Source organism: Uloborus diversus, chromosome 6 (genome assembly GCF_026930045.1).
Source record: "Uloborus diversus isolate 005 chromosome 6, Udiv.v.3.1, whole genome shotgun sequence".
Lineage (NCBI taxonomy): Eukaryota > Metazoa > Arthropoda > Arachnida > Araneae > Uloboridae > Uloborus > Uloborus diversus.
In genome coordinates, this window is record NC_072736.1 from 166,471,783 (window position 1) to 166,485,741 (window position 13,959).

The 13,959-nt window shown below is 32.6% G+C and overlaps 1 protein-coding gene across 1 annotated transcript in view; it reads left to right on the forward strand.

The window, feature by feature from the left end:
• Nucleotides 1–13,959, forward strand: part of LOC129224118 (COUP transcription factor 1-like) — a 181,167-nt gene that overhangs the window by 1,394 nt on the left and 165,814 nt on the right. The gene's annotated exons all lie outside the window — the stretch shown is intronic.

Sequence of the window (13,959 nt, forward strand, 5' to 3'; positions counted from 1 at the left end):
TAAATAAGTCACTCAATCTGTTGATTTCAACCATTCTTATCTTAATCTGGAAAATTTTATTAAAGTTTTTATCACAATGCATCTTATAGCCAAGAATCTCATACCTGAATTTTTTTTAATTACTATTTTTTTATATGAAATATGAACTATTTATGTAACATGAACTATAAAATCTGAAGCTTTTTTTCCGCAGTAGCAAATAGTAAGTTTTTTTATTGTATTTTATTATTAAGTTCTTTTTCTGCTTTTATCTCCTAAAAATCTTGGACAATGATATGTTATTTTTTTATTTAGGTTTTAATTTTTACTTAATCTTACAATTTGGTTTTACTATATAGTTACAGCGTCAAAAATTAGCATTAGATATGTCTAAAACGTCAAACAAACTAAGCGCTAACATCGTGGTGTCGCCAAATGGAGTCACGCGCTTTTCAGTCCTGACCAATTTTTCAGAGTGGCACCCATGGCCACTGGTATTTTGAAAACATTTTGCAATTATGCTTTTCTGAATGTAGTTTATTGTTTTCCACCCTTTAAAATACACTGAGTCCATATCCTTTGCCCCGTGGATAATTTTGAAATGACTGCCCTTCACTGGAGACGAAGTTTTTCTCTACAGTCCTGGTTTCTATCAGAGACGACTGGCTACGATTAATTTTAACGTGAAGACGATACTAAAAATCAGTTAACGTTGGAAATTACTAGCACATTGGAAGGCATTACCCCCCACATCTGTATTAGTGCCCCTCTTCCATTTTCGTCTAACCTAGAGAAACAAGTAGTTTTAGACTACTATTTTTCCATCACGGGCCGCTTCTCTGGCCGACCCCCCATTTTTACTGCACCTCCCCTAAATAAGTGCCATTCATGAAAGGTAAATAAAAAAATTTTAATAAAAATAGACCACATCTCTCAAGTATTTCTCTATCGTTGAAAAACCTACCGATTCAGTAAATATAAACATGGATTCAAGTTCTAGCAGAAAACGAAGTACAGCTCCATAATTTACACTCATTTGTAACTGATTCGAATTCCTTTTAATATGAAAGAATTAGTGAAAAAATAAAGGAAATAAACGTGTTCCTGCGTTTTTTTTTTTTTTTTTTTTTTAAAACCACCAACATCCTTACATTTTCAAACTGATTCAAGTTAACCTGAAATTTTCAGCAGGGTACCTTTTCTCCTTCTACAATTTACTGCTATCCCCTACTGTCTAAAATCTTCGATGTCTAATCAGTAGTTAATGAATCTAAAATACCCTTATACCTAATCATTTTTGTATTCTTCCCTAACTAAGATCCTCTTAGATAGTTACATTACTATTACTTTAAAAAAAAAAAAAAAAAAAAAAACCTTGTCCTTTGGAACTTTTTTGTCTTAAATTCGAATTTAAGAAACTATTTTTAGGTCATCCCTTTCGCAAAATCAATAAGTTATAATTGAATTTATGCAAACATATATTTTAATTTTTTGAATGACATTTCAAATTGTGTCACTGATTTTCAAACTTCTAATGCTGATAAATATTGAAAGATGATTTTTAAACAGAACATATTTCATAAGATTTTAACTAAAATTCTTTAATCTGTGGTAGTTCGATTGACAAAATATTCTTAAGTGTTTCAAATTCTTCATGTGTGGCAACTTAGTGCTTTGATGCTCTTGGAGTATGATATTACGAAAGTTACAACATTTTTAGTCACAAAAGTGAAGTAAACACTTTGTAGGTGTTTCGCCAAGTCTTCTTAATACATCTTTATAACTGCTCAGATTTTAGTCATAAAAGTTAAGTAACTTTTTTAACATCTCGGTTTAATAAAGAATAGATTTAATAATTATAGGTTATAGTTGCCGTCCAACCGTAATTACATGTCATGTAAATTCAGCTAAAACATGGGCAATTGAAGCTTTATTTGAATTGGAAATATCTTTTCGAACAACCGGTCTATGATTTTTCAATACAGACATGAAAAATAAAAATGTTACAAAGGTTGCAAACAAAATACGTTTTTTAACTCAAGACTAAATAAACTTTTCAAAAAGAGCCCCCCAAAATATTGATTTTTACGGGTTACATTTAATATTCTGAAATTAATAAGAACTAATAATTCGCAATTTTGATTAAGTCATTGATTGCATGATTTTTGTGGAGGAACATTTTTATTGCAGTTAATGAATTTTGTTTTAAGATAAAGTTTGGCCAAAATTGATCCGTTTCATTCACATTTTGAAAAGGACATAACTTTGAAAGGGTTGAATATTTCGTTTTTTCCGAATAACAGTTCGTTTTTATATCAATAATGTTTTTCTCTTTAATTTAACTCCCTTATTTGAAGAAAAAATCTTTAAAATTGCTTTAAAAAATTGTTTACATTTTTACTTCTTTTGAAACTTTGTTTTCTAATTTGCACTTCACAAAATTAAAATTCTTCTTTGTAAGAATATTTTTCATTCAATACATTTTTTCTTATGCGTTGCAAAATCAGAAACGAGCAACGTTTTGCTATCATGAATTATGTCAATTCTACATGCATTTCTTGGCCAGTTTAGTGCAATCTACTATGTAACAAAAATTACGAAAACTACGAACCTTTCCGATTTTCTGTTTACTCTAAGATATTTGCATGTCCTCCGTAAGATATTGCACATCGTTTTGGTTGTTGTCAATGTATAGTTCGCATTGTAAAATTTAAAAACCATTTCAAAAAGTTTTCCTTTTTTGTTTCTTTCAAATTTTTAAAATTCTTGATAAAAGTTGTTTAAATTTTTACCAAAAATTCAGGAGCAGCAGTATTACTCTCTTCAGAACTTATTGTCATACATTAACAGTCTGAATTCCGATCTAATGTATGAAAAATTTCATAAGATTGAACTGAAGTATGGAAATTCCTGTGTCTTGCCATGGGAAAAAGCCCTAGTGCGTTCATTCATCTTTTTTTTTTTTTTTTTTTTAATTTATATTTTTATTGTTTTTTTTTCTCCATATTTATATGCAATTGCTACGCTACACATTGCTCCCCTCTAGTTATTCATATAGCTCTTGTTTGCACGATTTTACATTGAAATTAACTTTTATTCGTTCATTATTGTATTTCATGTACATTTTTCGTGCTATTTACTGGATTTTCCAGAGGTTAACTTTATGTTAGTATTCGGTATGATACTTTATTTTTCCTGAAAAAAATTCTTGTATGTATGATTATAGTTTCGTAGAATACTTTAAAAGAAAGGCAGCACAATTTATCAAACGTGGGCGAAAATAACTTCTGCTTAACTTTTAAGGCTGTTACCTGGAATTTTTATTTAATTCAAACGCAGTTATTTTTATTGAAATAGAAAACTTACTATTGTGTTTATTGGCTTACAGTAGTGTCATCTTCTTTATTACTAACTAGTGGTACCCGCACGGCTTTGCCCGTAATAGAAAAATTAAAGGTCTTTTGGTTCGCTTGTATATTTACAAATAATGTATGGTGAATTTCCTCGCCAATTGGCTTGTACCGACGTTACGGTTCCACGCTATGATAATTTCGTATCTCGCCAATTGGCTTGTGCCCATGTTACGGTTCCACGTTATGATGATTTCGTAATTTATGATAGTTTTTTTCTTTAAAAAATTGGAATAAAAAAAGAACCACATCGAATTTTCGAAAAATCGCTTCGAGGTGCACACCCCCATACTACATACTAACTTTGTGCCAAATTTCATGAAAATCGGCCGAACGGTTTAGGCGCTATGCGCGTCACAGACATCCTACAGACATCCAGACATCCTCCGGACAGAGAGACTTTCAGCTTTATTATTAGTAAAGATAATAAAGCTCAATGTCTGGATGTCTAGATGTCCGGATGTCTGTGACGCGCATAGCGCCTAGACCGTTCGGCCGATTTTCATGAAATTTGGCACAAAGTTAGTTGGTAGCATGGGGGTGTGCACCTCGAAGCGATTTTTCGAAAATTCCATGTGGTTCTTTTTCTGTTCCAATTTTAAGAACAAAACTATGATAAATTACGAAATTATCATAACGTGGAACCGTAACATGGGCACAAGCCAATTGGCGAGATACGAAATTATCATAACGTGGAACTGTAACGTGGGTACAAGCCAATTGGCGAGAAAATTCACCATACATTATTTGTAAGTATACAGGCTAACCAAAAGACCTTTTAATTATTCTATTACGGGCAAAGCCGTGCGGGTGCCACTAGTTACTAATAATAAAGCTGAAAGTCTGTCCGGAGGATGTCTGTGACGTGCGTAGCGCCTAGACCGTTCGGCCGATTTTCATGAAAATTGGCACAAAGTTAGTTTGTAGCATGGGTGTGTGCACCTCCAAGCGATTTTTCGAAAATTCGATGTGGTTCTTTTTCTATTCCAATTTTAAGAACAAAACTATCATAAGATGGACGAGTAAATTACGAAATTATCATAAAGTGGAACCGTAACATGGGTACAAGCCAATGGCGAGAAAAATCACCATAAATTACTTGTAAATATACAGGCGAACCAAAAGACCTTTTAATTTTTCTATTACTGGCAAAACCGTGCGGGTACCACTAGTATTAGATAATTGAATGAAAGTGTTAATTCATAAGTTTTAGTGAATAAACTTATTAAAAGTACGCGAAATGCAACGATGTGTGCCATATGGTATAATATATTATGAATAATTTAAAATAACAATTGTCTTAGATGAACGGTAAATCAAAATTCCGAGAGTCTTAAAACTGAAGTTATGTAAATATGAACTTTTTGTCTTTCCCATCGGGGGAAAAAAAACAGGCATGAATTAAAACAATATGTATTCATATATTTTACCCGATATTTGGACTATTCTTCTGGTTTTACGAAGAGCAATTGCATATCCTTATATTTCATCTTTTCAAGTATCATTATATAGAAAAGCTGTAACTTTGTTAGGCACTGCATTAATTTATGTTCTAAAAAACATTTTTGATAAAAAAAAAAAAAAAATGAATTAATAACCAGCTACAATCACGATTTATAAACTGTCCGCGTTTTTTCTACTAATACAGAATTTTTGTGCTTAATTAATACAATACTTTGTAAATAGCGTCAGCAAAATTGAATCAATTAGTACATTTACGAGCTCAAATCTTTAAGGTTCTTTAGCATCAATTTAAAAAGTTAGTTAATTTATTAATTTTTTGAATAGAACGTATAAAACTGAATAGCAAGCATATATCCATTGTCAAAAAAAAAAAAAAAAATCACGACACTTGCAATTGTCTGAAAAGCAGCTCGTACCTAAAAATTTTTAGGTTATCTTAAAAAGCGAATATAAATATCATTTGTTTGTTTACACATGCCCTTGAAATCAAAACATTTTCATCTCCCGTGGAGCTAAATTCCCCTATTGACACCATTCTAACCCCTTGAATCCGTTCTAAGACTTTTCTTCTTCTCATTTTAGTCATTTTATCGTTTTGTTACAATAATACTTTTCCCAATAGTTTAACGTCATATATTACAATATTACTTTTATGGCAGATAAAATTTAGCTTTTCGAAAAATTAAGTAATGCTTGATGAATAAAAGAACTAAATCTCTTCTTTTGTTTATTAACCTCAGAAATAACGATTTTTTAATTACAATTTAGTACCGAATATCATTTTACGGAAATCAAAAAAGAAATGTTCTCCTTTTTTAAGAGCTTTTAAATCATTACGTATTTTAATTTAGCGTCGTGTTTTATTTTCTTAATAAGATGGCATTTTTATCTTGGTTAATTTCGTTGAAACTCACTTAAAATTCAGTCCTAGATGACCGACGAACTACAAGAACAGCTTTCAAATCTATTTCATTGTACATTTATTGCACCAAAAAGAAAAACTAATGTATGACAACGCTGTACCTCCCTTCAAAATTATGGATACCGCGCTAAATGTTTTTAGGTCGAAATTCTAAAAAAGAAATAACAAATATACTCTTCAAAATCAAATTTTTTGTAGTAGCTTGTGGTCAAAAGATCCTTTTATCTTACTAGCCACTTTTCCAGCAAACTTGAGTCAGTAGCCGACAAATCTTTTTTAGTTAGCCATATTTTGCTAGCTAAATTCTGATATAAAAAAATATACATAAAGTAATAATCTACTGAAATGTAATCAATTGGTTTATCGACATTTTTTTATGCACTGCAATTTCTTTTTAAAGTTTAATAGAACGGGGGGAGGGGAAAAGACCGCTTGTTCTCCCCCCTCCCCAGATCGCTACTTATTTTTTCACTTAATCGCTACATGGCGAATGGATATTTTCAGATCTAAAGAAGAAATTTTGTTTCTAAAATATAACTACGTATCAGAATTTATCCGAGTTCCAAGGGTGTGTCATTAGTTCTATAGCCGAACTTTGTTTAAATAGAAAACGATTATGATATTATGCGCGTGAAAAGAGCAATGATGTTAAAGGGGAAATGTCGAAAATCATGCTAAACGCAAAGCGATGAAGCCCACTTTTGGAGGAAACATTAACATTTTCAACTCCGATGAATAAAATTCTAAAAAGGGTGAAGGTTAAAAACCTAAACCTGATTTTGAAGGATTATTTTTTAAATAAAATATGTTTCCACGTGCTAAGCAATAAGAAGAACCTGTAAAAAAGCGTTGATAATAATATCTGTTATTTTCTTTTATGTTTTCAGGAAACTAACTATTGTATACCAGTGTTCTTAATTTTTACCCTCTTAGAGGCAGGACCACCCCCACACTTTGTTAAAACCCTTAGAGCAGCTCAGGTATACTTGGGCTTGCCGACAGAATGGTTAAAATACCTATATCATTTATGCATTTAAAAAATTATAGCATTTAGTGAAGGAAAAAATAAAATATTGTGCATTTAAATGCAAGAGATGATTTCAAATTTAAAAGCACTGTCAAAACATGTTCTATGAGGGCTGAGCGATATCCTTTTAATTACGTTCGATTACCGAGTCTACATGAGAAATAAAACGTCAAGTTTAAAACGGGTAAAGAATAACGGTTTGAAGAATAGCCAACCCCTCTTTCTCTTGCAGAAACAGCTGCCCTGGGGGGAGGGGGGTTAGACGGACGCTCACAGGTACAAACATGAATTTTTTGACATTTAAAATTAAAACTGGGGGGGGGGGGGGACTCTCATGACACAAAATAAAAATTGGAGACGCGTTGTCCCCCTGCATCTTCCCTCCACTGATAAGGTCAAAACTATTAACAGTTATAACTGGATATAGTAAAGCAGATTTGGCATGAGTTATTAATTTTACAAAAGAAAAATGAGCATTCGTTCGTCTCTTCTTAAGGTCTGGATTGTAAAATTTATAACTGTCGAACGGACAGAATGAGTTTCATTTGAGAAAAACACCCGAAATTGAGTTGGAGTCATGGATGTAGCTTGTTGCTCTGTGCTTCGCCAATGTAATATGAATGGTGACCATCTCTGGATCAGTCCCATTGTTTTAATTTTTTTTTAATAACAGCTCTAAATTTTATTCTTATTTTCCTGCTACTTCACCTTTTTACTGGTTTGTTCGTCAACTAATGGCAGAGCTGCTGCAGATTCTAAAGCGTAGGCGTAGTAGACTAGGATTTTTTTTTTTTTTTTTTTTAAGTGTTCTCAGGCAATATCAAGTGCAATTCTCAGTACACAGCTGAAAAATTTCAATCCACTCAGGCGGATTCGACTGCAGTAGTCAAAACTCTGGAAAGAGTAGAACATGTTTTACATGGGAAAGATATATTGTTCGGTATAAGAATAGTGGCCGTCCACTCGTTCTCATCACACTTGGATTCGACTAAAAATGGTCATTCACACAAGCTCGTCAAAATCAAAAGCAGAATTCGGTTGCAATGATAAACAGCCGTAGGAATGGTAAAGTAATTTTCGAATCAACAAGTTATTTTGGGCAATTTGAATCGCAAGGCATTTAAGGCAATTTTTGCATGGGAAAATCATTTACTGCTGAAGAACCAGGGCCCGACTAACTGAAAGTGGGGCCCTAGGCCCACAAAAATCCGGAGTAGTCATTATCGTGTGTATTTATGAACCCCCTTTCGTGGCCCCTTATAATTGTGATAGGTAAATTCATTACTGGCAGATTCAGTAAAAATTATTCTATAAGGAAGTTTTTACAATCAACACGTCATAATTTTTTATTATTATTTACAAAATACATGTATTTTTCATACAGTTGTGATGCTGTGCATAATTCTTTAAGTAATTTGGGGCCCAAGGCCTAGTCGGCTTGTGTAGTAATCATGCCCTGCGAAGAACCATCATCCACTAATACTCTTCACAGGCTGGTGGTACTGTTTTTATTAAAAGTGGACCAGATCAGTTGCTTCACGCACTTAACTTACAGCTATATTTTCGCATGTGTCTACTCTTGTCCACCGAGTGTGGAGAATTTTGCTCATTTTGAAAACTGATCTTGAGGAATGAGTCAGTTAATCAATTATTGAACTGCAAGGCACTAGGGCGATTTGTGGACGGCAAATCTATTTCTGAATGGCAAGGCATTTAAAGCAATTTTTGCACGAGAAAGCCATTATTGCCCAAGAAACACCATCCACTCATACTCTTCCAAAGCTGGTGGAACCGTCATTATTGACAGTGGAAAAGGATTCGTTACTCCACGTACTTAACTTACAGCTATATATTTTCTCATATGTCATTGCTTTCTGTAACAACAACAAGAGTAGAGAATTGTCCTTATTTTGAAAACTGATCTTGACGAGTGAGTAGGGTCTGATCACTGAATAGGCCATCTGGACCTTGGCCTACGGCCCTTGCTGTTTAGGGACCCGAAAATGGCTAACATTACCCTAGTCTACGGCTAAAATTGTAAAGTTTTAATACAGGGGGCTCCAAAAAAAGTATTTGGCCTAGGACCCCTCGATATCTTAACCAGACCTGCGAGTGAGTCCGTGAATCATTTGTGGATGGCATTCAATTTCTGAATGGCAAGGCATTTAAAGCAATTTTTGCATGAAAAAGCCATCTAGGGCGGAAGGACCACCATCCACTTTTACCCTTCAAAAGCTGTTGATACTGTTATTAAAAGTGGAAGGCATCAGTTTCTCCTCGTCCTAAACACACAGCTTTATTTTCTCATGTGTCCTTATTTTCTGTAACACTACCGAGTGTGGAGAATTGTCCTTATCTCCCCTCTGAAAACTGATCTTGACGAGTGAGTCGAGTGACTGCCGAGACATTCTTCCCTTCCCGCAGTTTGTTTTACTTTCCGGGAAGAAAGATGAGACAGAGCGATCGCCCCCAGTTTTTCCTGGTACCCATGTTTATTTACAATGCCGGTTCGTTTGCGGGACTCCAACCACAACATTAATTCTCCCCGGCGGAACCCCCTTGATGGGGTTTTGAGCTTATTAGCTGGTTTCAACGGAAACCAGATTTCTTGAACTAACAGATGGATTAGTTTTTAATTTATCATAGCAAGGATGATTAAGTTTTCTTTTCTTTGAAAAAAAAAACCTCGGTTTTTCCCTCCTAATAATTAAGACTTTAGGAGGAATGTACTTCGTCATTTTATCGTTTCATCAGTCTATTTTTTAAAAATCAAACATAAGCGCATGTAAATTTTCTATAGCTGCTTATTATTACTTAAACTTTGATATTTCCTTTTCTATGCAATACTTTTCCACAAAAAATTTGCCACTTTCAAATTTTTAAATCTAAATTTCATCACTGGCGCATTCTGTAATCTAAACTGGTCAAAGTTTGCAATTGAAACTAAAGTATTATTTTCTTCCTACAGTCCTTGTTTGTTTAGCTCAACCATTATTTAACTTAATCTTAATGAATTAAGTGTCGTAGTATGTTTTTAATGAACTACATCTTCACATGTTTCTTCATCTGAGAGAGTATCCTTTGATTATATTCACTAGCATCCACTTTCATATAATTTTCTTAATTTTTTAAATCTGCTACACTTCGTTTTTTTTATATCAGAGGGTATTCTTTAATCACATTTAGCAATATAAATTTTTACATTTAGCAAATAAAAATTTACTTCTTCTTTCTTTGAATAATCCAACCCATGTTTTTTCCATATTGGAGTAGATTTTGATCATATTCACTAATATCAAATTTTTCATCTAACAGCAAAATTTTTGAACCAGCAACTTTTTTTACATATTAGAGAATATCTTTTGATAAAGTTCACTACTATAAACTTTTACATTTAATAACTAAAATTTATTATTTTAATTTTCGAATCTACATATGAACAGTGTTGAACATGGGTAATATATATGGCGAAATATTTGTTTGTTTGTTTTTTTAATTATAAAAAAAAAATGCAAAAGTAACGGAAATTGGTTCCGAGCCGACTTTTCTTTTGGTGAATTCCCCAAATGTTTTTTCTACCAGCACTGCATTTCAGTGAGTATTCTATCATATTCACGAACGCCAACTTTTCCATTGCACAATTTATTTTTCGAATCCGCTACATTTTTTTCACATCAGAGAGCACCCTTTGATCATACTGAATTCCATCTGGTTCAAATTCAATGCAGCAATCCATGATCTCAAAAGGCCAGTGGAATGAAAATCGCGTGTGCCTTGTTATTATGCTAATCTTAACGACTAGCTAATCAAATTAGTTCCACGATGTTTTAAAAGCTTCGTTTCAACAGCTGTACTCAGCACGGATATCCCTTCATTTGCAAACAGCCCTAAAAGAGACAAAGATAGCTTTTGACAGTTCCAAACCCCACCAGAAGAGCTTACGAGCCATTTATTCCATTCACGCGCTTGTTTCTAAAACCATAATCACGGATTGACCTTTCGGTTTTAACCCCACTGTTTCTAAATAGTAATCTCATTGCCGAGGTCACGGGATCATACGTTTGGACCGTGTACTTAATATAATGTGATAATGGTGTACTTTTTGTTCCGAGACACTAATAGTACGAACTAATGCGTGATAAATTGATTGAGGAAATTCTTGATGTAGTTTAGCAATAATGTCTTCCTGATTTGCATATATTAATGCTAAAAATCATGTTATTTATTTCGTGCCATTTGCCGAACGTACTATTACATTTTCATGTAGTATTTTAAATTCAGGGTATGCAGAGTTCTAATTTGTTTACAGTCATGAAGGGTATCTTTGAGCCAGTCCAGGTAACTTTGCGCCACCTAATATATACACCCTATAAACGAGGTTCAGTCGAACCTCGTTTATCCGTCCCCCGTTTATCCAGATCTACGGTTAATCCGGATCAAATTTGGAAAAAAATTAAGTAAGTTTTATATTCACACAAGTAATAATTTCAAATCATGACAGCTGAACTATAAGAGAGCCAAACCTTTACTTTTGTTTTAGTTAGATCTTGCTTAGATTGTGCAATAAATTATAACTATCTATGAGTGGTGCAAAGTTGTCTGGACTCGCTTCAAAGATAGGTACCCTGAATGATGCTATGGTAAAAGTATCCTCTCACAGTAGATTAGTTCAATAAACATAAAATTAATAACATTATCGTACTTGTTTTAGTTCTTCATTTGGTTCCACAATCTGGAAAATTATCGTTTTGTCCCCATTGAAAATTCATTTAAGACTACATTTAGAGTTTCCCAAATCAGCAATAATGTGGCATATGGTTAAAATATTTGAAATTAAAACTTTTAATCGGTCCTTCATGTTAGCAATTCGCTTAATTTCCTAAAAATGATTAGTAGATTTAAATTTTTGAAAAATTAAATTCATATTTTTCGTATAATTTGAAATAAAAAGACGTGCAATTTCCAATTGTCAAATGTGGAAATTAAAGTTTTTAGGGAAATGCGGGAGAAGATATGTAGGACAGATTGCTTTCAATGCATTTTTTTTTTTTTTTAACAGTTCAAATTATGAATGCCTACTAACTTTAAAAACTATTGCATAATAAAGATTAGAGACGTACCGAGTACTCGGTAACTACTCGGTACTCGGCATACTCGGTCAATTTACCGAGTACTCGGTACTCGGCCAAATTTTGATCAGATACTCGGCCAATACCGAGTAATTGCAAAAAATTGAATATTGTCCAAGACAGATATTAAAATTTATAAAAAAGCGCAAGCATATTTAATATTCTGCAATCATTTACAAGTCAATTTTAAATTTTGAGAATAATGAAGTTTTTAATGCTTTAATGGAATAAATCTTTATTTTAATGTCCCCAAAGTTAATAAAACTTATTTATTAAAAATTGTGCAAAAAAGGTAAGTATAGAAAATATGGAATTTTTACATAAAAAATAGATTTTTGCTACAAACAAAAATTAGTTATAAGAAATATAAAAATTCCTTTGCTTAAAAAAAAGAGAAATAAAACAACGTTAAAAGCATAGTGCAGGAACACTGCAGACACATGTTACAGGAAATTCCTTTTTCAATGCACAAAATGTGAGCTTGTAGATTTAAAGGCATCCGACAAAAGTCGGATTTTTTTGTCGAATGTCTTAACATTCTTTAGCTCACATTTTATGCACTGATAAAGACGTTCCTTGTAACGCAGAAACACGTGTGTGCAGTGTTCCTGCACGTTTGCTTTATTTGCTTTTAAAAATTATCTATGTTTGGCGGACTAGAACTAAAATAGATTGGTATAGTTTGTCTTAATTCCAACTTGATCAATCATACCTTTTATTTATTTATTTTTAATTTTAAAAATAATTTTTTTGTAAAATTTTTGACGTAAACAAAATTTTTTAAATAATACGAAATTAAATTTCGGCAGGAATTTAGTTTTAAAAACTTTTATATGGACAAAGAGGTCTATACTACTATTCCAATAGGTTCAAAATTGATCACGTGTGAGTCAGTGGTTCTTCTTAAAACATAATTGGTACTTATTCAGTAAGTTACCGCCCTATAGCTTGTTTGGCACTCTTGGCTTCCTTAAGAGGTTTTCCACCTCCAGCTGAGTTATGTCCTATGCCGGGCTGATGAGTGCTAATAAGCACGAAACTGCAGTCCTCGGCTGGAATTGACTGAGCTGGCGGTGTATTTCATGTATAATTGGTACTTGTTAACTCGGCCGAGTAGTGAAATGCCGAGTACTCGGTAACTAGGTACTCGGCCGAGTAGTGAAAGACCGAGTACTCAGTACTCGGTACTCGGCCAAAGTGCTACTCGGTACGTCTCTAATAAAGATAAAATTAGTCATTTCAAAAAAAAAAAAAAATAAATAAAAAATAAAAAATAAATAAATAAATGAATAAAGGTTAAGAGGTTAAGTCTACTAAATCCATTTCTTATTCCTGCGATGGAGATTACGTTCAATTTTTAAAAAAGTGTTTCATATTTTATTTATTGTGTCTTTCAGATCTCATGCAAACATTTCTTTATAAATTATATTGGAATACCCTTTAATCTAACATTGTTAGAAGTGCTGTTCTTGTAGTTCCACTCAAAATATTCATGTTATTCAGGCGTCTAAATCTAATGAATAAGCTCGAATAAGTCCTTTCTGGCGGAATATTTGTTTTTAAAATTGTTATTTTTTAAATTTTCAGAAATAGTTTTTTCATGAAAGTACGATAAAGTTGTATTTAACTTTCTCTCATTGTATTTAACTTTTTGTTTCATATTTTTTTTCTGTAACAAATGATTTAAAGGGTTTTTAGTATATTTAATTAGTTCAAAAAAATTAAGTATGCAATTTTGACCAAAAAAATTTTGTCAGCAAAGGAAGAAAAAAAATGCTCCTGAACAAATATCTTGAGATATTTCTAAGCATACCAGGTAGAAATTTTGTAAAAATTTTTGAAGGTTTATAATTAAAATTAATTCTTCTTGGAAAAAGATTATTTGAAATTGATTCTAGTTTGAAAAAATCTGCTGTATGAAACACACGATAAAACGGGATTTGAAAAAAAGAAAACAACCCAAAACCCAGTATTGCTTTTTCTGCTCACTCTATCGTCATGCCCACTGTTAAATATGAAAAAAAAAGA